This window comes from Halichoerus grypus, chromosome 3 (assembly GCF_964656455.1).
Source record: "Halichoerus grypus chromosome 3, mHalGry1.hap1.1, whole genome shotgun sequence".
Lineage (NCBI taxonomy): Eukaryota > Metazoa > Chordata > Mammalia > Carnivora > Phocidae > Halichoerus > Halichoerus grypus.
In genome coordinates, this window is record NC_135714.1 from 11428473 (window position 1) to 11450278 (window position 21806).

The following is a 21806-nucleotide window of genomic DNA, read 5'->3' on the forward strand; positions in this document are numbered from 1 at the left end:
TTAAAAACTTATATCCCAGCTCATTGATATTTAATAAATACTATACATTTATCACATAGTCTTTGAAAAGGGGATTCGAAGAAGGAAATTGGTCAAATTTTTCAGTTTGTAAATAAAAAATTCATAAATAATTTCATTTCCCATCATAGTTTCTCATTCTCTCTGCCAAGCCATCTTCATCCAAAAGAATTTATAATAAGCAAAAATTTTTAAGATTTTTCCAGCTTATAAAACAATTTCACATGAACGCTTTCATTGGCCTACCAAACAAAGCTGAGAAACAGATAATAATGAAAATACATAATACTTATCTAGAACTTTCACTTATGTTATCACATTTCCTTGCAACCCACCAACAAAAGTGTGTTCTTTGTAGTTCTCTATACACAACACCTTATCTTTCCATGTCCTTGTACATGTGGTTTCTTTAGCTGAGAATGTCTTTCCTGGTGCAAATTCCTCCTGGTAAGCCCCGTACCTCCTCACACCCTGTTCATCAGGGTCTTGCTTCATCTCTCCCTGAAAGAGACCGAGGCTAATGGAACATGAACAGGCAGCCCCACTGTGCAGAGGGCCAGGCTGTGCTGCCCTTGCAGGAGTCCAGGGGTTGACCAGCAGGTCAACAGGTATGACCCAAGATCCATTCCTCAGCTACTTCTCCTTACTCCAAGAACCTCACTCTTGATGAGCCAAATCTAGTTTTCCCATGCAAAACAGCAAGGAGAAAAATTAATTTGATAGTACACAGAGGGCTTAATAAGAGTCCACCATTAGACTGTGGTTTCTGACATATGTTTGCCAGTCATAACACTACTGTAAATGGGTCTTGTAGCTCCTCTTTACTACTATTTATTTTCCCTGATTCACCGATTCCTACTCCTCCCTTCCTTCCCTGTAGGTTCTCATGTTAGTGGTCTAATGGCTGGAGATGCTTCAGTGAGCCAAACAGCCTTGCCCACAGTGAACTTACAAACCAGTGAGGAGGACAAACATTCAATTATCTTAGGAATAATATAACTATTGAAACAACTACAGCTATGAAGCAACATTTTATAAAGTTTTACAAAAGGAAAAAAATTATGAAGGGGAAGGATAGGATAGTATAAGGGAAAGCTAGGGCAGGTGAGGGGCAGGTCAAAGAAAGCTTCCCTGAGGTAAGAATGCCAGTTGAGTTCAAGCTGATGAGAGGGATTTATCCACATAGAAGAGGCTGGGAGGAAAGCAGGGAGAGAACAAGAACATTCTGGGCAGACTCCCCACAGCTGTCAGCCTGAACTCGGGGGGGCCCTGAGGGAAACCACAGAACTCCCCAGCCCTCCCTCCCCTTCTCACCATGCGCTGGGTAACACTGCCCTGATATGAGGTAGCTGAGCTCAGAGTTAGCAGGAAGGAAACGTAAAGGTTTATGGCTCAGAATCCAGCAGAGAAGAGGAGGCGGCGGAAGCAGACTGTGTCATGGAAAGAACATGGTGCTGATCATCACAGTTTACATATGGACACTGCCACTTATTAACTTTGTGACCTTGAAAAGCCTCTCAGAGTTGTTACGAGGATTTAGTGAGAAAAGAAATGAGTAGGGCCTTAGACCCAGTGAGTGTTCAATGAGGTTAGCTTTATCTGCTTACTTTCTACAGGTTTGCTCTGGACTGAATTGTGTCCCCTCAAAGTTCATAGGTTGAAACCTTGACCTATGGAGCAATGTGACTGTATCTGCAGATAGAGTCTTTGGGAGGTAACTGAGGATAAATGAAGTTATAGGGTTGGGGCCCTGCTCCAAATGGACTGTGGCCTTATGAGAAGAGGGAGAGAGGTGTCTGGGTGGCTCTGTTGGTTAAGCATCTGACTCTTGGTTTCAGTTCAGGTCACGATCTCATGGGTCATGGGATCAAGCCCCAAGTTGGACTCCATGCTCAGCAGGGAGTCTCCTTGAAGATTCTCTCGCTCTGCCCCCCCCCAAATAAATAAATAAATCTTTGAAGGAAAAAAAAGAAGAGGGAGAGAGGGAGAGATGGAGCGTGAGGCTGACATGGACACTTGTGGGGGCTTCACCCTGCAAAACAAAATGGTCATCGGGTTTGTGCCTACATAATTCAAATTTAAGGTTCCCTTCATTTTGATATACTGCAGGAGAGAGGAGATCTCTCTTTGCCTCTCCCTCCATCATGTGGGGACACAGTTAGAGGCAGCCGTCCACAAGCCAGGGTAAAGGCTCTCACCAGAACCTGACCACATTGGCATCCCAATCTCAGACTTCCAGCCTCCAGAACTGAGAAAATTAATTTCTGTTGCTTAAACTACAGTCTATGATAGTTTGTTATGGTGGCCCAAGCCGGCTACGGTAAAGCCCAGTTAGAAAACTGCTCTTACAGATGATGGAGTGCAAATCTTAACTGCAAGGACATCCAAAGAATGAATTTATGAAAAAGCAAAGGAAGAGAATGGAATAACTGAATAGGACCACGGCCTGAGCATTTTCATAAATGAGGCTGATCTCGATCCATCCACTGTCTGGCTGTGACTACTTCCGGGATGCACACAGCCTCGCCTGGGTCAAAACTCTACAGATGATTTTCTGTGTAGTTGAGCAAAATGCTTTCTCCTTGTTTTCATTCTTCCTGTTGCATGAGAGATGGGAGGACACTTAAGCTCTAAGAAAGAAGACCAGTAGCGGCCAACACGGGAATCCAAGTGCCAACAGATGGCATGACAGGGGAAGAAAAGCGAAATATACTGCTTAAAAGGAGAAGGGAAAAAAGTCCAAGACCCAGGATCCCTAGCACCAAGGGGTACGAGCCAATGCCGTGGATGAAATGGGAAGAGGTGGTGGTACCATCCCATCAACAGTGTTTTCTATGTGAAATGCTATGCCGGATGCTGGAAAATACTACTTCGCAATTTTACAGCCTGTAAAGGTTGACGAGCACTATCTCCATAAATACTCCATTTGATCTCACCACAGCAAAATGAGGCAAGCACAGCAGGAGAGGGATTATGTCCCCAGGGAGGAAACTGTGGTTTAGAATGCTTCATTGGAGTTCCCTTGGCTGGCAAGTGTTAAAGGCAGTAGCCAAACCTCCATTTTCTGATTCCAGACCCAGTGTCCTTTCTGTGGCAAATGTCAAGACATGTTCTATACCTTTGCATCTGATCTTGACCTGGTTTTCCAAGGTCAAAATTTGTCTTCATGTCCTATCTCATTCCTTGACCAACAGTCTCCTCCCCCCAAAAGTCACGGGATGGCTTCTTCCAGAACACAAAATAACACTGAATGGACTACGAGAACAGAAGGAAGAGGAGAAACATGTAGATGGGGACATACTGACAAAATCCCACACGTGGTATAATGACTTTCCCCCTTGACGAGACTCTCCTACAGCGATCCCCCTACTGTGAGGCCACGCAAGGATAACTGCTATTTTGATTCCCACTTTACACCTGTGAGAAACTGAGGCTCAGAAATGTGAAGGACCTTGTCCATGACATGCATTCCAAAGATCAAGAGCCAGATGCCAAACATCTGTGTCCGCCTCCACCTCCCTATGGGGGACAGAGCTCTGGCGTGACGGCCAGGAAGCTCTTGGATTCCAATCCTTCCACTCACTTCTCATGTGCTCCTGGTCGAGCCTTGTAAACCCTGGGTTTCCTTTCCTTCCACTGTAAACTGAAGGGGCTGAACTGCATGGTCTCTGAGAACGTTCTCTAAAGTGGCTGGTAAGAAAGCAATCACAAATATTGGAACACATATTGTCCAGACTCTTTGTGCTGTTTCCCAAATATGATTCAGGGAGTGAGCCAACAGATAGAGGAGGATATTTATTTTCGCTGGTGAGGTCGACGGATACTTCTTTTGAGCTCGATCACACAGAAGGTCTTTTTGCAGGCCACAGCGTCATTGCACGTCATGGGCCCTGCGTGCTCCCTCTCTCCCCGCCACTGCTCGAAGCCTGGGAGAACGCTTTTGAAACCAATCAGGAAACTACTTATCAATCTGAAGCCCCACAGAGTTATGAGTGCTCCTTGCTGCCAAAGGGAAGGGGATTTCGAGTGAAAGCTCCACATCTGTGTGCAGTAGAATTCAAAGACTCCAGCTGTTGGAAGGTCTTGCGAGCAATGTAAGTAAACAGCCCTCTCTCCCGATCGAAGTGAACTTCTTCAGGCTTTTTTTCTCCCACAGATGAGTCTTTTGGCTCACGCTGGTGTTGAGCTGTTCTCTCTCTGTTCATCTATGAGGTTTGGGGGTGTTTACTGACTGGGGCTTACTCAATGAACCATCTCCTCTGGGGGATGCTTCTGCTGAACAGAGGAGAGAAAGCGAAAGTCGTCAGAATCGGCTTTGCTTGGGAAGGGTTAGTTTTGAAAAAAGCCCTTGACTTGGCAGTTCTGCTCCTTAATGGCTATAGATCCATAGTCAAGAGGAGTGTGAGGCTGACATGAACACTTATGGGGGCTTCACCCTGCAAAACAAAATGGTCATCGATTCTGTGCCTACATAATTCAAATTTAAGGTGTTCCCTTCATTTTGATATACCGCAGGATTTTAATGGAAGAGAAAGGGAAACATAAGCTAATACTGTCCGGTGGAGATTTCCTTGCAGTGGTGTAAATCTTGTGCTCAATTTAGTTTCGGTCGGGGGTGCTGATTTATTAATTGTTCATTTTATTAAACAAATGGGCTCCACATTTTACACTGCTGTCGGGAGGAGAATGCATTCATTGCAACACATGAGCGTAAACATCTAGGCTGTTTTGGTAAAACTGTGGGTTTGTATTAATAGTAATTAATTGAGGGGATTGCATAATTTCATACACAACGCACTGTACTAGAGTATATTGCTTTTAAAGATATTTTAAATCAGATTGTGGTTAAGGACTGAAAGGATTGCAGGGATATAGCTAATGTAAAGGAAATAGCTCTGTTTTGATCAACCTTTGTTCTCTGAGACCCTACAGCTTCACCAGGAACTTGAGTGTCCTTTTCCAAGGGTCCCTCATCAAGAACCCTAAGGTTGCAGGGAACTGGTGTCCCAAGATCTCAGACTCTGCCCCACCATCAGACTATGCATCTCGCAATATGTCTTGATTCTAGTTTGAATAATAAAGGCTCACATCCCCATCTTGGTTCTACTCCCTGGAAAGCTCCCCTAAGCACAAGAACAACTGCTCTTAACTCTGGTTGATATCTGACTTCCTTTCTTCCCTTTGAACAATTTTGGTTCACGGTTTGATTGGTCTTGTTCCCAATACGTTAGTTACTTACCTTCTCTGTGCTTCGGCGTCAGCACAAGTGTAAGGCATGTCAGAGGGTCAGGAGGCTCCGCATGGTCAGAGGGTCAGGAGGCTCCGCGTGGAAAGGGATTTTAGCTACTAGGAATTTATAACAGCTTATTTCCTATGTAGACATCCCCTCACCCCCACCCCAGCCCGGAACAACTTTTAGTCTGAGGTGATCTCTAACCTCTCGTCTTTACTTAATATACGTTATATATCTAATGTGCTGAAAGCAATAAAAACAAAAGGTGAGATGATGCTCCCCTTCTAGAATTAACATGTTTGTACTCTGCGCAGCCCAAGCCGTCTTATGTTTTCATGACAATAATTAAGTAAGTCTGGGCACTGGCTGTTGGACATGTGGGGTGCAATGGATCATAAAATGGAGGGATATGCGCTTGGAATGTGAAAGGAAATCATCCAAATATTGGGAAACATGTACTGAGCATTCACCATGCACTTGGCCGTCTGCTCGCCCTGTCTCGTGTGATCTTTGGAGCAGGCAACTCACTGGTTAGGAGTAGCGGCTCTGCAACCACAGCACGTGAGGACACGTCCCCGAGTGGCCCGTGTGTGGTCACTTAATACCTCTGTGCCTCGGTTTCCTTGCTATGAAATAACGGTAAAACCCCGGGGGCTTGTGTGAAGGTTGAGAGTTAACGTAAGCAAAGTATTGTTTCTGTCTCTCTTGCAGAAGAACCTGAGGTTAGAGATAGCTAAGTAACTCCCCCTCGGCCACACAGGTGATGGCTGGCAGGGCTGGGATTTGAGAGTAAATGATCTGACTGCATCATACTGGAGAAAGACCTTGTTTTTACCAGCTTCCCTCATACTGTTGGGTTCTTGTGTATGCATCCTTATCCAGCCCTCACAGTGCCTTCTGAGTGGAAGTGACTGACCATTGCCCACGAAGATTTCAGACAGGGAAACAAGCTCAAGACTTGAGGCAACTCGCCCTTGGTCACATGCTTAGGAATCAGCAGGGCTGGGAGCTAAGTGCAGGCTTTGGAATTCCCAGGCCTGTGGTCTTTTCAGGACCCCATGCTCTTGATGGGGGGGAGGGGGGCGCACAACTGTCAGACCCATACTGCCCCCACTGCAGGGGAGAGTGAGCTAGCGGAGGACGACCATGCTTGACATCAGTGAGGCCCTCACCTGCCTCACCCGGTGCCTCATTAATTAAAGCAGATGCCGGGGCCCCTTTGTCAGTAGCTCTCCAGAGGATCGGATGTGCATCAAAGTTTAACAATCACCCTCCTCAGACTGTTCTGTAATCTGGCAAAGAATAAAGATTGCCATATCCACCTGAAGAAGGTTAAACAATTCTGTTAAGTAGAAGAGATGGGGCATTTTCCTCATTCAAATTTTTTGATTACCCTGTGGTCAGAATCAACCTCATTTCAGAATTGTTTACTGCCTTATTTATATCCCCGTGCTTTCTTCCTCCTTCAGTGTACATCACCTTCCAAGCCCTGTGACCATCCGAAATTTGTGTCATCAACCCCTTTGACTGCACCAGCAGATTTCCTTCCCTTTGTTGGCTTTTTATTATAAATCAGTACCGCTCAGTAGAATTCATTATCCATATTAGAATAAAGCAAGCTATATGTGTAATATGAGAAATTTACTCAATAAACTTTACACACAGAAACTGGTGACTTGGAGCATTTACTGTGCTGAATAAAATATAATGAGATCGCTTTCTCTGCAGACTACTACAGCACAGATAGAGATAAGCCAAACGTGTTCTCAAAACATGTGCTGGGAAGTTCAGCTGCCTCAGAATGAGGTCACAGAGGGCGTGGTGGAACCGGAACCCCTGAACGCTGGAAATAATTTCCGGTGGTGGCAAATGTCAGGAGTTGAAGGAAAATAGCCATGGTTTTGAATTCTGGCTTGATCACTTTCTAACCATAAGACTCCACGTATGTCACTCACCTTTCAAATGCATATAACAGACATAAAAAACCCAGCATGGCACCTAGCATAATGGGTGCCCAACCAACAGGGGTTCCTTTTCTCCTTAGCTCTGGTCCGTTCAATCCACAAATATTTATTGAGCACCTCCTATGTGCCATGCATTATTCTAGATATAGCTGTGAACAAGAGCCCGAGTATCTTCCTTCATACCTCTGGAGGGGGCGACAATAGAATCATAAGCCAAGATGTAACCTCTGAGACTGGGAAGTGCTATAGAGAAAATACAATACGGTAATGAGACAGAGTGACCAGCAGTAAATCCATGGGGCTTTTTTGAGACCTGAACGTCTGTTCTGTCATTTTCTTTCCTCATCTCAGCATCAAATGCCAGTAGTAATTATATGAAAAGAAGGAGAGAAAAATCTCTGAACCAAACCGTACTGCAATTATTTCTTTCATTTCATCTTCTGGGTTTTTTTCAAGATGTTCTTCCTCATCAAAGATAAATCAGTAGGTCCTAAGTGCATGAAGATTAATTAATGATTCTTCTTAAAAAGTTCAAATCATCACAATTCCTAGGGATTACATTGTTGGAAAGGAGAAGAACCCCCGCATGGCAAATTTTTAGGGATGAATTGTGCAGCTTCACAATGACTTCATGTGTGGCTTCAAGTCTGAAATTGTACATATGTTAGTGCAGCCAACACGCGAAGCTGCCAGAAGTTGGCCGATCCAACACTCTATTTGCCAAGAGTCATGTGTATGGCTTTGAAAAACAATCCATGGTCTGAAATGTTTCCTTTCTTAAAATGGTACAGCAAACCTCACTTGGGTCTGAAACAGCATCTCTCCATAGCGAAGGTCACAGTGTAGATAATTTGTACCAGAGGAGTCTTTGTCTTTCAATCAGCCCACTATTTGTGGCCAGAATATTCTTGGCTGTAACAATCCAGATGACTGTCTCATTACTCCATTAGGCCTTTATCACCATCATGTAAACCCCAATTATGGATCCACGACTTAGAACGAAAATTTTGTGTACACGGCAACACAAAATGCACAGGTCAGTGTTTTCAATTTTCCAATACAGTACTGGTATTTTTCTGTTTAATTTATAAAAATGTGGTCTCTCCAAATTGCAAACACATTTCTAGAAATTGTTTTGAAAACAAGCTCCCAAGTTAAAACACAAGGACTGAAAAATAAGAGCAAAGAGGATGAGATTAGGACATTGAAGTTAATTAACCAGTAGTAGAGAGGGTTGTAGGGCAATTCAGTGATGATCCTTGGGGCTCCAAAGCAATCTCACCCAAAGAATGGTGGTGAGCTGCTGTCCCAAGGGGAAAGAAGGAGAAGGGAGCTTCTGTTGTGCATGCACTTTTATGACAGATACTACTCCAAGCATTTTAAGTATATGAGGTCTTCATCACGACCCTAGTGTGGCTATGATTTGCTTGTTCTACAGATGAGGAGCTGAAGCTTGGTGCAGTTAAGTAACAAGGAAGTTCAGCACCAGCTAGGAAGTGGCAGGACAACCTGAATCCAGGACTGCCCTGCTGCACATCCCACTCTACCACTGTGCTGGAGAAAGATAAAGGGTTTCCCCACCAACCCCTCCTACACACATGCAATACACATTCTATTTAAGTAAGGAAAGAATGTACTACAAGTTTTTAAATGTTGAAATGGCCTCCTGAGGGAAGAGGCTGAGGAATTGTCTTCTTTGGAGGTCTATTAAACCCAGATTGGTTATCATACATGTCTGGTATGACTTCATTGTGGTCCTTCCCCAAGGTGAAAAGATAGACAAAATGATTTCTCAAGGTCCTTTCTAGTTTTTCCAACCAAAGGCCAAGTCTACATCCATACAAGGCAAAATGGTGGTGACAAGACAAGTCTGGTCATCCTGCTCTCCCTCCCCGACTCCATGCCGAGTGCTTTGGCTGGAGTGATGTCCAGACTTTGTGGAAATACCACAGTCACTCGGATCACAGGCTTGGCTGGCCATTTCCCCACAACCAGGTAGGGGACCCAACTCTTCCAGTTTCCAACCAAAGGAAAACCATTCCAGTGAATCTATTATCTAACTTGATGGTTATACTTCCAATGTTTCAGAACTACAAATCGGGACCAAATTGGCATAAAAAATTGAACATAGTTAGAAAATAAGAATGTCTTCTACAATTCTGGCTACCACGTGTATCAGTTAGGATTGCATTTATCTGTGAGCATCAGAAAATCTAGTTCCTTTCACATGTAAGGGGTTTATTTTTCTCACACAACAAAAAGTCGAGAGGTAGATGATCCAAGGATGATGTAGCTATTTCAAGATGTCACCATGAAACCAGGCTCCTTCTATCTTCTTGCTTCACTTGTGTTGGTTAGCATGTGGCTTTCGTCCTCATGGTGGCATGAGGTGTTGAGGCCTCATGGTGGCCCCTCCAGGTGTTGAGTTCATATTCCAGGCAGGAAGGCAAAAGCTTTCTTGTAAAACTTTGCATTTTTATTTGGAAAAGGAAACCCTCTTCCAGGACTTTCCATGTACATGGGCACCCCTTGCTGCAAGGAGATCTAGAAGTTTGTGTATAGAAAAAGGCAGGGGGAAAGTAGATAGGGGTGGGTTTTGAGAGAGTCAAGCCTACAGTACTTGTCAAAATTGTCCACAAATTCCTATTTCTGAAAGCCATGAATTTGGAATTTGGAATTTGATACATAAATAAATATTACATAAACATTTGTTAGTTCCATCTATTTTGATACTTAACTTTGAGCATGAAAGTATTTTTGAAACAAGTGGTAAGGGGCAGGTAGGGAAAGGATTCTACTCAAAGTACCACAGAGTAGGGGGAAGAAATGGATCTGAGTGTCAGATCAAGGTCTGAATTCTAGTTCATACCTAATTAGGTATGGGATGTCTGTGGGCCTTCATATTTATTTATATTTAAAATAGGGGTAATCCGGGCACCTGGGTGGCTCAATCCATTACATGTAAAATAGCTCAGGTCATGATCTCAGAGTTGTGAGGTCAAGCCCTAATTTGGGCTCCCCGTTCAGCAGGAAGTCTGCTTTAGCAACCCATAAAATTACTTTAGAATTAAATAAGATATGTAAGCTTATAAATAATATACCATATAAAGAGTCTGGCACTTAGTAGGCATTCGAGAAATGATAGTTTTGCTTTGCACCTTTTACCCAGCAAGTGTGTAAACTTTATGAGCTAACAGTTGAAAAATCAGCTCTTTGATTACAAGAAATGAGAACAAATCCACTGAACGGTGTGTAGCTTTGTTCTATCAGTGCGCGCCAAGATTCTTTCATTTTGGGCTTCATCACATTATCTTAGCAAACCAGACAAAAATGTCCAAGTGATTTTGTTTTCCAAACTGCATCATACACTTCAAAGTGCCATCTGCTTGTGACTTGTTACAAAACAACAGAGCCATTTGGTGACATTTTAAAAAGTGACCAGTGTTTGTTACCAAGGGACATAATTCCTAGAATTTGTGCAATTTGTTCTGTGTTGTTGAGATGTGAAGTAAAGCCTGCGCAGAAACTCTCAGCTGTTTCAATACATTATCCTCATCTTAATCCCCGAATCCAAGTCTTAAATTGCATTTCTTTCCATTTTAATTATCTCCCCATGTCACCCCAACCTTTCCAGTCAAAGGTGGATATTTAAAGCTTATCACCTCATAGTCACCACTGCAAAATTAAAAAGAGAAAATGAAACAAACCAAAAAGAGTTCACAGCTTTGCCAAGTCAAAATCCACCCATCAGCCAAAATCTCATGTCTGCGCTATGATCAGGTGGATAAAAATGATAGAACATAACTCAAAGTCATTGGCTTTTGTTCACATATGAGTGAACTTTTTAAAGTCATCTTTAGCAAGCCATTTAACTTTATTCTCCCCATCCTTACCTGGAAAAATTAATGAACATCCCTGCCCCTCCCATCTCACTTGGTTGATATGAAAACCATTGAGATAATGTGCTAGATGTGCCATTCAAAATAACAGATGATATACTCAAGCGTGTTTCAGCATTTCCTGTCTATTGTAGTACAATTTGTACCATATCGTAGTGCCTAATGAATTGCATAACCTTCTCAGGTTCCCCTCTGATTTCTCACCTTATTTTAACCTTTCTTGACAAGAGGCCACTGCTCTTCCGTCACTCTCTCTTCCATACCTCAGTGTGAATGTAGCCAGTTCTTCCTGGTTTCTACCTGATTTCTAGCTGTTCAGACTAAATATCCAGGTCTCTGCAGGCTGACCACCTCTTTTCCTGGCTAGAATGAAGCCAAATTCATTTCACATTCATTAAATGTATGCTTATTTATTGAATCAGAAGTGATCCAAATAGACAAAAATCCCTGCCCTCCTTGAGATTACATTTCAGTCCTCTGGCCTCACCAGTGTAGGCATACTGATGAGGACATCTCAAAGTCAACAATCTGATATCATGCTGTCTGGTCTCACTAAGATCCTTGCCCCAAGTGTTTCTATGCTGTGCTAACATGTGCTCATGAATTCCTGCACAACAGTCACCATGTAAATCATGGTCCAAATCCTAGTCCTCTATGCAAATCACAAACCTTGATGGGGTCCAACTTGAGAATGGTAACATTCAAATGATGGATGTAATCTCTTGTTTTCCCAAAGTTGATCATCTTCATGCAGCCAGAGTGGTGCTAAGTTCTGGGTAGAGACGGAGAGAAAGCCACTTTCCCATGGTGAGTCACCTGGCTCCAAAGTAGTTGTGCTTATACCCAGAGATTAAAATCTTTACTGGAAATATCTTCCTGAAAAGTTTCCCTGGAAATATTTCTTTCAACATCTGACTTTAACAACTCTCTCCATAAAGACTGAAAACCAGTCACTGGGCAGGAAATAGAAATAATTTATACCCTCTACTGTCCATATATATCCCCCTCCCCATTCAGATATGTGTGCACACATATCCCCACACCTCTTACCTCTCCTTAATGGTCAATATGCTACTTCTAGTTGGCCTTAGTTAGAACACTCTAGAAACCAATGAAATCTGGGCAATCTATCTAAACTGTTGTCCCTTCAAATTAGTAGAGCTTGGAAATAGTTATTTCCATCTACTCCCAAGCACAGAATGGCCAGGCCCAACTGAATGCCTTCAGGTAGCAGCTTCTGAAGCACTCTTAGAAACAGCTGATCTGCTTTCTTCACCTTTTATTGGTCCTGCAAGTTGCTTTTAACCCACCCAGTCCATTTTCCTTGGAAGGACAGAGAAATATGGTAGTTAGAGGTGGGTCAAGGGAGCCAAGTCAAGGTTATTTCAGGATGGAAAAGACTTCAACATTGATACAGACTGAGAGCAATCAGCCAATGCTAGAAGATGAAGATACTAGAGAATGAGAGAAGGTATCTGAGCCAGGTAATCTAAGAGAGGCAAGAGGTAGATCGAAACAACCCCCCAGGGGTGTGTTCGGTTTTGAACAAGCATGGGTCCTGCCTCACGCCAGTGTCAAATGAGACTGGTAGGAAGCAAGTGAAAATGGATGGAAATGTGGGTAAATTAGGGATGATAGAAAAATTGCAGGGATCCTGATCGTGCTCTCTGTTTTTCTCTAGAAGGTTGGAAGTGGGATCATTGCTTATGATAAGGACAGTGAGCTGATTAAATGTGTACGGCAAGTACCCAGCCCAGTTCTCATCATAGAGAAAGCACTAGAAAAAAAATTATATTTACTTCTTTTCCCCTTGACAGATTGAAATCTATAGCAAATGTTTATCTCCAAAAGACATCATATAAAAATAGCCACCATGACACCAGCCATATATTTTGCATTTTAAGTGAAACACATGAGCTTTCCTGAAACTTTTATTTTAAACTCTGAACTATAATGACCTCTCTACACTCATCTCAGTTTTGAAAATAACTTGGCTCAAGTGCAGACTGTCAGAGAAGCCCTCTGACCACACATATTCTCTTTCTGTGACCCACAAGCCTAGAGAATGTCCTGGAACCTTGCCAGCAAAGAGGTGTGTGGAGGAAGAAAGCTGAACTCTTGGAGCTTTTGATTTCAGTGCTGTAAAAATGGTTCCAGACGTGACAAATGAGAGGGAGATAATCTAAAACATGGATTGTTTCCATGTTTGCCCTTTGAAGATTTTAATAAGCATCAGCTTTCTTGGGCCAAATCAGGTTCTTAGCTTCCAAATGTTTCAGATTTAGACGGTCTTCCTTTGACCACTTGAAATCATAAGGGTTCGTTTGGGGAAGTTTCATGCTCACACTTGAGGGCAGCTGGCTGACACAGCACAGCAGGTAGCGGCCTCTGAGGGGAGAAGAGGTTCTCCTTCTGCTTGCCCTACCACCCTTCGCCCACAACATGATGGGGAGGAGCATGGATGTGGGGGGACTAGGTCCAGATTCAGCCAGGTTTGAAGGTTCCCAAGAGGAGACTTCTCTTGTATGAACAAGGGTTATGAGTTTGAGATTTCCTGAACACTGGTTTTCTCAATCTCTCTCTCTCTCTCTTGTAAGTAAGTACTGGTCCCTTTGACTCGTCTTTTAAGAATTCTGGTCACCCGCAAGATCGGTATAGTCATAGAGAGCCAGGATTAAGTAGTCACAAAGTGCCTGGCACTATTCTAGGCACTTGGGACAGAGCTGATATCAAAACAGCCCAACTTCCTCCTCTAGATGTTACAGTCCACTTGAGGAGTAGACAAACAAAGAGAACAAAAGATGTGCCTGTCACGAGGTGATGAAGACAATGAAGAGGGAAGTAGGTGAGAGAGAGGCAGGTGTGCTGCTTTAGAAAGGTGGGTCAGGGAAGCCTGGGGCCAAATCCAAGACTTGAGCAGAGACTGGAAGATAAAGAAGAATGAGTCATGCCAGCCTCTGGGGGAAGAGCATTTTGGGCCGGGGAGTAACAACATGGAGAGAAGGCATGATTGATGGCCCTTGGTTCATTCCAGAAACAGGAGGATGCCAGGTGGCTGGAATGAAGTGCATGAGGCAGGATGTGAGGTCAGAAGGGAGCGGGGATCAAGCCCATCTAAGGCCTTGCAAGGGCCTTGAGCTTTATCTCAAGGCATGCAGGAAGCTATTGCAGGGTTTTGAGCATGAGAGTGACTGACAGGCTCTGACTTAAGTTCTAAAACCAGTCTAAGACTGCTATTTGGGAAACGGACTGTTGGGTGAATGATATCATCCCTGCTCCAGTTCTCAGCAGGCTTGCCAAACTTATTATTATTTCAACAACAATAGCAGGCTCAGTTGATAAAGAATTCACAGACCAAAATAAAAGGGACATGCATTAAAATATCTGACAACGATCCACCTTACAGCTTATATTTTACATTGCATTGCTCTGCTTGAGGGCAGACTAATCCCATCACAGCACAGTAATAAAATGTAATTAATTTGATTAAGGACATTTCTATTTGTGACATTTTATTTCATCAGCCAGAAAGCTCAAATACCAGACTGCTTTGTTCAAAACCAGACCTGAAAGCCAAAAGAAAAATTGTCTGTTGCCTTTGTTTTCCCTGGACCTGCCTTTCCTGACAGTCAGAGTGATATCTCCCAGAACGTGGGAAGGATGTTTGTGTCCCAGCCCAGCTCACCAGGGTTATGGAGTCCTACTTGGGCATTTATGACCAAAGCTCTAGCTGTAACAAGATGCTCCTTTGTCTGGCCTTGTCTCTTGTACATGGGACTCTTTGGGGCCAGGGTGGGGGCGGGAGGTGCTAATATAGGAATGAGCTAATTGAAGACTTAGGTGTGAGAAATCATGGATCCCAATCAAATGATCATTTGGTAGATTTTCATTTGGTAGTTTATCATCATTGGTAGATTTTATTTAATTACTTCATCAACAAATACATGTCCCTGCTATACACCAGATGCTGTTCTAGATGCTCAGGACTCAGCAACCAAAAGCACAAACAAAAATACTGTCTCCACAGAGCTTCCACTTCGTAGGTGAAGACAGATGATTCCAAAATAAATTTAAAACATGGTATGTTATATAATAATACATGCAATGGGCCAAAAAAAAAAAAAAAGGCAAAGAAGGGAGTATGGAATGGCTGGATTTGTAATTTTGGGAAGAATGATCAGAGAGGCCTCACAGGAAAAGAGAAATTTGAGTATAAAGCTGAAGTGGTGGTACAACAAGATGATGATCAATATAGATAGTGTAGTTCTCGGTATAAGTATAGATACAGATGTAGATGTAGATGTAGATATACATATATGTGTAGATATACACATGCATGAACACATTACCTACACGTATACATATAGGTATTAATGATATAGGTATAGGTATAGATATGGACATACATCTGAGGGAAAGCTTTCTAGGCAGGAAGGACAGTATATGCAAATATCCTTGAGAAACACCCTTGAAGAGCAACACAGAGACAGTGTGGCTGGAGCAAAGTGAGCAAAGAAGAGATAGGTAGATTATGGGTTCACATGGTGGGGAGGGGTAGGCCATCGAAGGTTTGTGGCTCATTCTAAGCCTTTACTTTGTAATCTGAGTAAGAAGGGATGCCATCAGAGGGTTGTACGGGAGTGCTCTTCCTGCCAAGTGCCTTCTTCAAGGGCAGGAGCAAAAAGGCCAGGTGGAAATAGTTGCAATAACTCAGGCAGGAGCTAACGTGGAAAGGAACAAGGGTGGCAGCAGTGAAGATGGTGAAGAAAGGTGAGATGCTTGAGACAGTGCTTAAGGAGAGCCACAAAGAGTTGTCACTAAGGTACAGTTCATGGGAATGAGGAGCATCAAGGGCAACTGTAAGGTATTTGGTTTGAGCATCGGAAAAAAATTGTTACCAGTTACATGAGGAAGAACATGGCAGAAAGAAATGACAGAGAGCAGGTTGGGTATGCAGCACTGAGAGGAGGATTGCTGGAGTGATGTCATTGAGAAGGTGAGAGGGGGAGCGGGACGAGGGGATGGGATCCAGTGCACAGGTGTTAGGTTGGCCTGGGATGGAAGCACAAACAGTTCATTCTAACAAGAGATTAGCAGAGCATACCCACATGATATCACACAAAAGGGGGTATCCATGTGGTGGTGGGAGCTTGTATGTCTTCTGATTACTTCTATTTCCTGGATAAAATGAGAAATAAGGTCATTCATTGAACATGACCATGGACGAAGAGGTGTTGGAGATTTAAAACTAGAAGACAAGGTATGAAATAGTTATAAAAGAGAGTGGTATGGTTAATGAAATAAGAAAATATAGTATAACTGATGGGCAGCATTAATCAAAGACCCTTCTGAAAGGAACAATCACATTTGGAGACGGAGGGCATCAGTCTGGTTGTGTGTTTTTCTCTAGTGCATCTAGCCAAAGTGGTGGTTTCGTTATATAAGGTTCAGTAAAACAAAAGAGAGGCCAAGGAGTCACGGGTGTATTGCAGAGAGTAATTATCATAGAATCTAAATGGGTGAGGACTTGAATAAGAGATAGAATGAAAATGGTAGTGTCCAAGTAAAATCAATAGTTGTTGGATTTGGGATACTGGATGGAATGCCAGAAAAGAAGTGGTAGTAAGACAGCAGGAAGCATGAAACTGAGTTTGTGAAGATACTGTAGTTACAGGTAATATGTTCTCTGTATGATCATGTGAGTAAGAGTATGAGGCTGAGTGAGAGACAAGACCATTGAAAGAAAGTCAAGGGGCTGTAAGGCCAGGGTATGTGATAGGTTTTCTAAGGAGATGCTGAGTCACCTAGAATTATGGCAGTGATGTCAGAGAAAGTGACAGACAGAGGCCAGGGGCTGAAATCTCCAAGATATGAAGGGAGTGAAGTAAATTAGTAGGTGACATCAACCAGGAGGACTGGTGCGGATGGATGGACGGATGACATAAGTGAGACTCGACCCTGGAGAGATGGAAGGAGGCAAGAGAATGAAATGGCAAGAAGGAGCACAGAGGTCCTATTGTATATCTGGGCCCAGTGGAATGAGGACTGAGGGGTAGAAAACATCCACCACATGAGTGTGCTACAGGGACAGAGGTGTCCTCAAGGGGATGGCCAAGCTGCAGTCAGAACAAGAAGATGCAATGACATTCAGAATGGAGGGTGAGGATACAAGGCCCTTTGCTGATGAGTGACCTTGGGTTCTAAAAGGCACCAGGGAAGGAAAGGGTAGGAGATAGGTCAGGAAAGGAGCCAGAGTGATGAGAGTCCACAAGATGAGTGATGGCCTAGAAGTCTGGAAGGACATGAACGGGGATAAAGAATGTGATAAGACTCCCCTAATATCTCAAGGTAAAGAGTAAAGGTGAGTCTGTAAGTGGGAGGAGGACCGAGGTGGGGTCTACAGGAACCATGACAGGTTTATGGAGGCTTGAAGATGGGAGGGTGAGGAGTTGTCTGGAGCACCCAGAAAGCTCTGGGATGTTTTCCTTGCTCCCCGTAGAGATTTTCACGGACTATCCTGTGGGGCTCAGGTACACTGATAATCCTGGATTATAAAAAATGAGAAGGTGGGAGGCAAGAAAGGAGGCCGAGGTGGTCAGAAAGGACAGGTTATGGAGAACTGTGCATCATTTTGAAGACCTGGGGCTTTACCGAGAAGACCAGGATTCTTAGTCTTGTGATGTGACAGGGGCCCTTTGGAACACTAAAGATTGTGGTCTTACCTCTACTCTCACATAACCCTGCACATCCATTCTGCCTACCATGTCAAGGAGAATTTGTCATTTGTCTGTGTCAGTGTTCAACCAGAGAACAAGAACCAGTAGAAGATAATATATATTAATCAATATATGGTAAGCAATCGGACTCTGCAATTGTGAAGATTGTCTGGAGATTCCAAAATCTGTAGGGAGACCTCCAGGAAGGACACCCTAGGACTTTTAGGCATGAAGAGATGCTGCAGAACTTAGGTGGGATTTCTTCTTTGTTCGGGAAGCCTCAGCTCTGCTCTTAAGACCTTTTAATTGACTAAATCATGCCCACCAGATTACCTAGAAAAGCCTCCTTTACTTAAGGTCAACTGGTTATAGATTTTAATCACCTCTGCAAAATTCCTTCATGCCAAAACCCAGATGAATGTTTGATGAAAATCTGGGGACTGAAGCCTAGCCAATAAAACTGACCATGGCATCAGTATATTCCCTAAAGTCTATAGATCCACGGCTGGGGGCTCCTATTGTGAGCAAGCAGGAGTCCATGAAGGGAGAAGGGTAAGATGGTCCACCTTGCAGCTCAGAAAGATCAGATCTTCATGCTTAAGTGGTAAAAATTCTTAGTAAAGAATTTGAGTAAACAGTACTAAAAATAAAATATGACTTTCTCCAGTGCAAATCCATGTGAACTACAGTTGGTCTCAGTGGGAAATCAAGCAAGTTGGAAAGAACCCCAAAGAAAAGTTATTCCAAATTTCCCTGGATATCTCAAGAAAGGGAGTATCTGTCCAGTATGCAAGGATTTTTAAGTAATAGTTCAAAATTCTTAATAACTATCTCATCTTCCACTGAATTCGCAATTAATGAGTTGACAAATCTTTACAGGCACCTAATCAGTGTCCAGGATTCCAGTGAAAAAGGACAAAAATAATTAGCCACAGTCGGCCTCACCCCTTGTCAAGAAGCAGTCTCTTTGGGGGTCCATCAGTTAGCACTTTTTCAACCGAAAGTGACAGAACACCCAACTCAAGATGCTTCAAAGTAAGAAATGGGGAGGGGATCTCTTAATGCATAGAACTAAAATCTCGGGTAGATCTTCTGGCTTCAGGTTCTATTGAATCCAGTTACTCTAAGGATATGGCCTGAACTCTGTCTTTCCACATCTCTTGGTTATGCTTTTTCTTGAGTTGACTTCACTGTTGGTCAAGTCTCTCCTTACAGTGGCAGGTAGGGTCACCAACAGCTACAGGCCTACATCCTTGTAGCTCAGCAATCCCAGCAGAAAAGTCCCACCACTGAGTTTCTCTGAACTCATTTAAGTCACTAGCTCTCCCTTGAATGAATAATTGTGACCAGAGTAATGTAACACCCTGGAGAGGCTGGGGCATGGGCAGACCTCACCAGAACCACAAGTTCTGAGGGGAAGAGAGAAGAAAAGGACCCCAAGGGAAAATCAAGAGGCTATTCCAGAAGAGGGAATGGATGTTTGGTAAACAACAAGAGTCAAGGCCCTCTACAGGAACATTGCAACTCAAGATCCAGAAACCAGGGCAAGTCAGAAGAGAACTGAGAATTCCACTGGGCTCCCTGCCCTAAACCACAAGGCTGTTTCCTCTCTAAGGGCAGCTAATAACAACACTTACTCTGTTTCACAACTGCAACCATTCTTAAAAGTCAAATGAGATATATGCTAATGTACCTTATAAATAATAAACAGTATGTATTTTAAAAGATATAATGATAGCCTAACCAATGAAGTGAGGCTGGGTTTGTGCTGGAAAGGGGAAGCGGGAAGGCAGAGAACAAGCAGGAAGAAATACCACTATTTGGACGAAGTTACTCACAGGTAAAGAGATTTGTTTTGGTTTGTTAGCATAGTTAGTCAACATAGTTAACATAGTTAGCCTTAGTAAGTTTGTATTCCATGGGCAAGAATGAATTAAAATAATAGTAGTGAGAGGCGCCTGGTTGGTTTAGTCAGTTGAGCATCAGACTCTTGGTTTCGGCTCAGGTCATGATCTCAGGGTCCTGGGACCAAGCCCCACTGCAGGCTCTGTGCTCAGCATGGAGTCTGCTTCTCCTTTTCCCTCTGCCCCTCACTCCCTCCACACTCTCTCTCCCTCTCTGTCAAATAAATAAAATCTTTTAAAAAACATAAAAATAATAGTAGTGAGAGTTATAGATTTGTTCCCTACTAACTGCGTGACTTTGGGAAGGTTATTTTAACTTCTCACTGTCCGTTTCGTCATTTGTAAAAAGCGGCATAATAGCAGTAGGGACTCATAGGATAAATGCGAGGATTAAATGTGTTAATATAGGTAAAGTGCTGGGCATAGACTAAGTGTTCTACAAATATTAACTATTTTTATCGGTCCTCAAAACCCATTGGTAGGTATTCTTAACACCATTTTTCTACATTAAAACACTGACACATAAAAGAATTTAGTAGATAAGGAAAGATGTGAACCCAGGTCTGACTGACTGAATTTCATGCTCTTTCTGTTGCAACAAGGACTTTGTAAATACAGGCAGGCAGGGAGGGAAGGAGAGGGAAAGAAGGAGGGACAGAAAAGCGTTCACAAGTATCCAGATCCTTAACCTGGATTTACTTTCACAACAGTTAACCAGAGATTCTGGAATATTCCTTTAGCCTTGGATTGAGTGATATTAATTTAAATGGTTTTGTTAGAGAAAGTTTTGGCCAGCACAAAAGGAAGTGAAAATTTGAGGAATGTGCCAGAGACACCAAGCTGAATTTAATTATTCTTCTCTGGAAATTCCCAAACTCTCCATTCCTCCAGACATCGAGAAACTCAACTCCATTTTCCTCCCAGGAAGCCCAGATGGCACAACCATCCACCTCGTGGTCCTCACCTGTGTCTATCTAGAAGCGCTCACCTGACATCCCTCATTCGCTCCTCATCCCAGCCCCAGAGTGGCTCCTGCCAGCGTCACAGCCCCAAAGACAGACAAGGAGAGAGTGGCAGAGTCATTTGTGAGCCAAGCCTCACGCCCAAGCCTTCTGCTCCTTCAGCTCTGTGCTGGCCTCTGTCCGTGAAAGCAGCCCCAGCCCTGGGGCCTTGGCCCCCCTGCCACCCTGCACAACCCTGTGCGACATCCGTGTCCGTAGCCTCTCCAGGGACGCCCAGTCGCAGCCCTCGTTCCCGGAGAGCGCCACCAGAAGCTTCCCAGGCACCGGCAGGCAGAGCACAGGGAGTAAGGTAAGAGGCTTTAGAGCCAGGAATTCCTGGGAGTCCCACTTGGCTCTCCATGAGTCTATTCCCTCTCTCCAGCACCTAACAGTGAACAGCAATAATTACCATATGAAAAGAGCACCAGCAGGTTTTTCAAGAGGGAATGGAATGAAATGAAAATGTAGGAGTAAGAATAACCAGGAAAATAGGGGCATGCCAAAACCTGAGAGTTTGTTACCCCACACACACACCGACAAGGAAATAATCATAACAATCGTAATAAGAGCCCAGAAATGGTCGGTGAGCTTGCCTGGAAGCCTCAGTTCCCTAACGGAAAACCAGGAGCCTCTGACACTCATCCCTCAGGGCCTTTTGCGGGACCCTCCCCTGTGGTCAGAACCCAGGGTGCCTGGGCTGCTGGAGCTTCCAGAGAGGCCAGGAGCAGACCTTCCAGGCAAGCTAAAACACAGGGTTCCCAGCCCTGGCCTTTCTCAGAATCCCCTAGGAGCCATTGAAGAGACAAACCCTCAGTCTTGACACCTAAAGATCCTGACCTTGTGTAGTGTGGTGCCTGGGATTTTGAGTTTGAAAACCTGGAAGTTCTGGATTTGAACACCACCACTCCATGCAACTTCCTTGCTGTGTGACCTGGGACACAGGAGGCCACCTCTCTGAGCCTGTTTCCTCAATGTTTTAAAATGAGGCAAATCTGCCTATTCCATAGGGTGGTTGTGACAACCAAACGTTGCGAAAGCACGAGCAACAAGCAGGGCTGTTCACGGTAAACA

At 43.7% G+C, this 21806-nt stretch overlaps 1 protein-coding gene across 3 annotated transcripts in view; it reads left to right on the forward strand.

Annotated features, from left to right (window-relative positions):
- The first annotated feature begins 3860 nt into the window (after positions 1-3860).
- The window catches only part of C1QTNF7 (C1q and TNF related 7), a 72813-nt gene continuing 54867 nt past the window's right edge, over positions 3861-21806 (forward strand). For all 3 annotated transcript variants that reach the window (XM_036096539.2, XM_036096538.2, XM_078068412.1), the window contains exon 1: positions 3861-4112. The gene's annotated coding sequence lies outside the window, so the exon portion shown is untranslated. The remainder of the gene's footprint in view (positions 4113-21806) is intronic.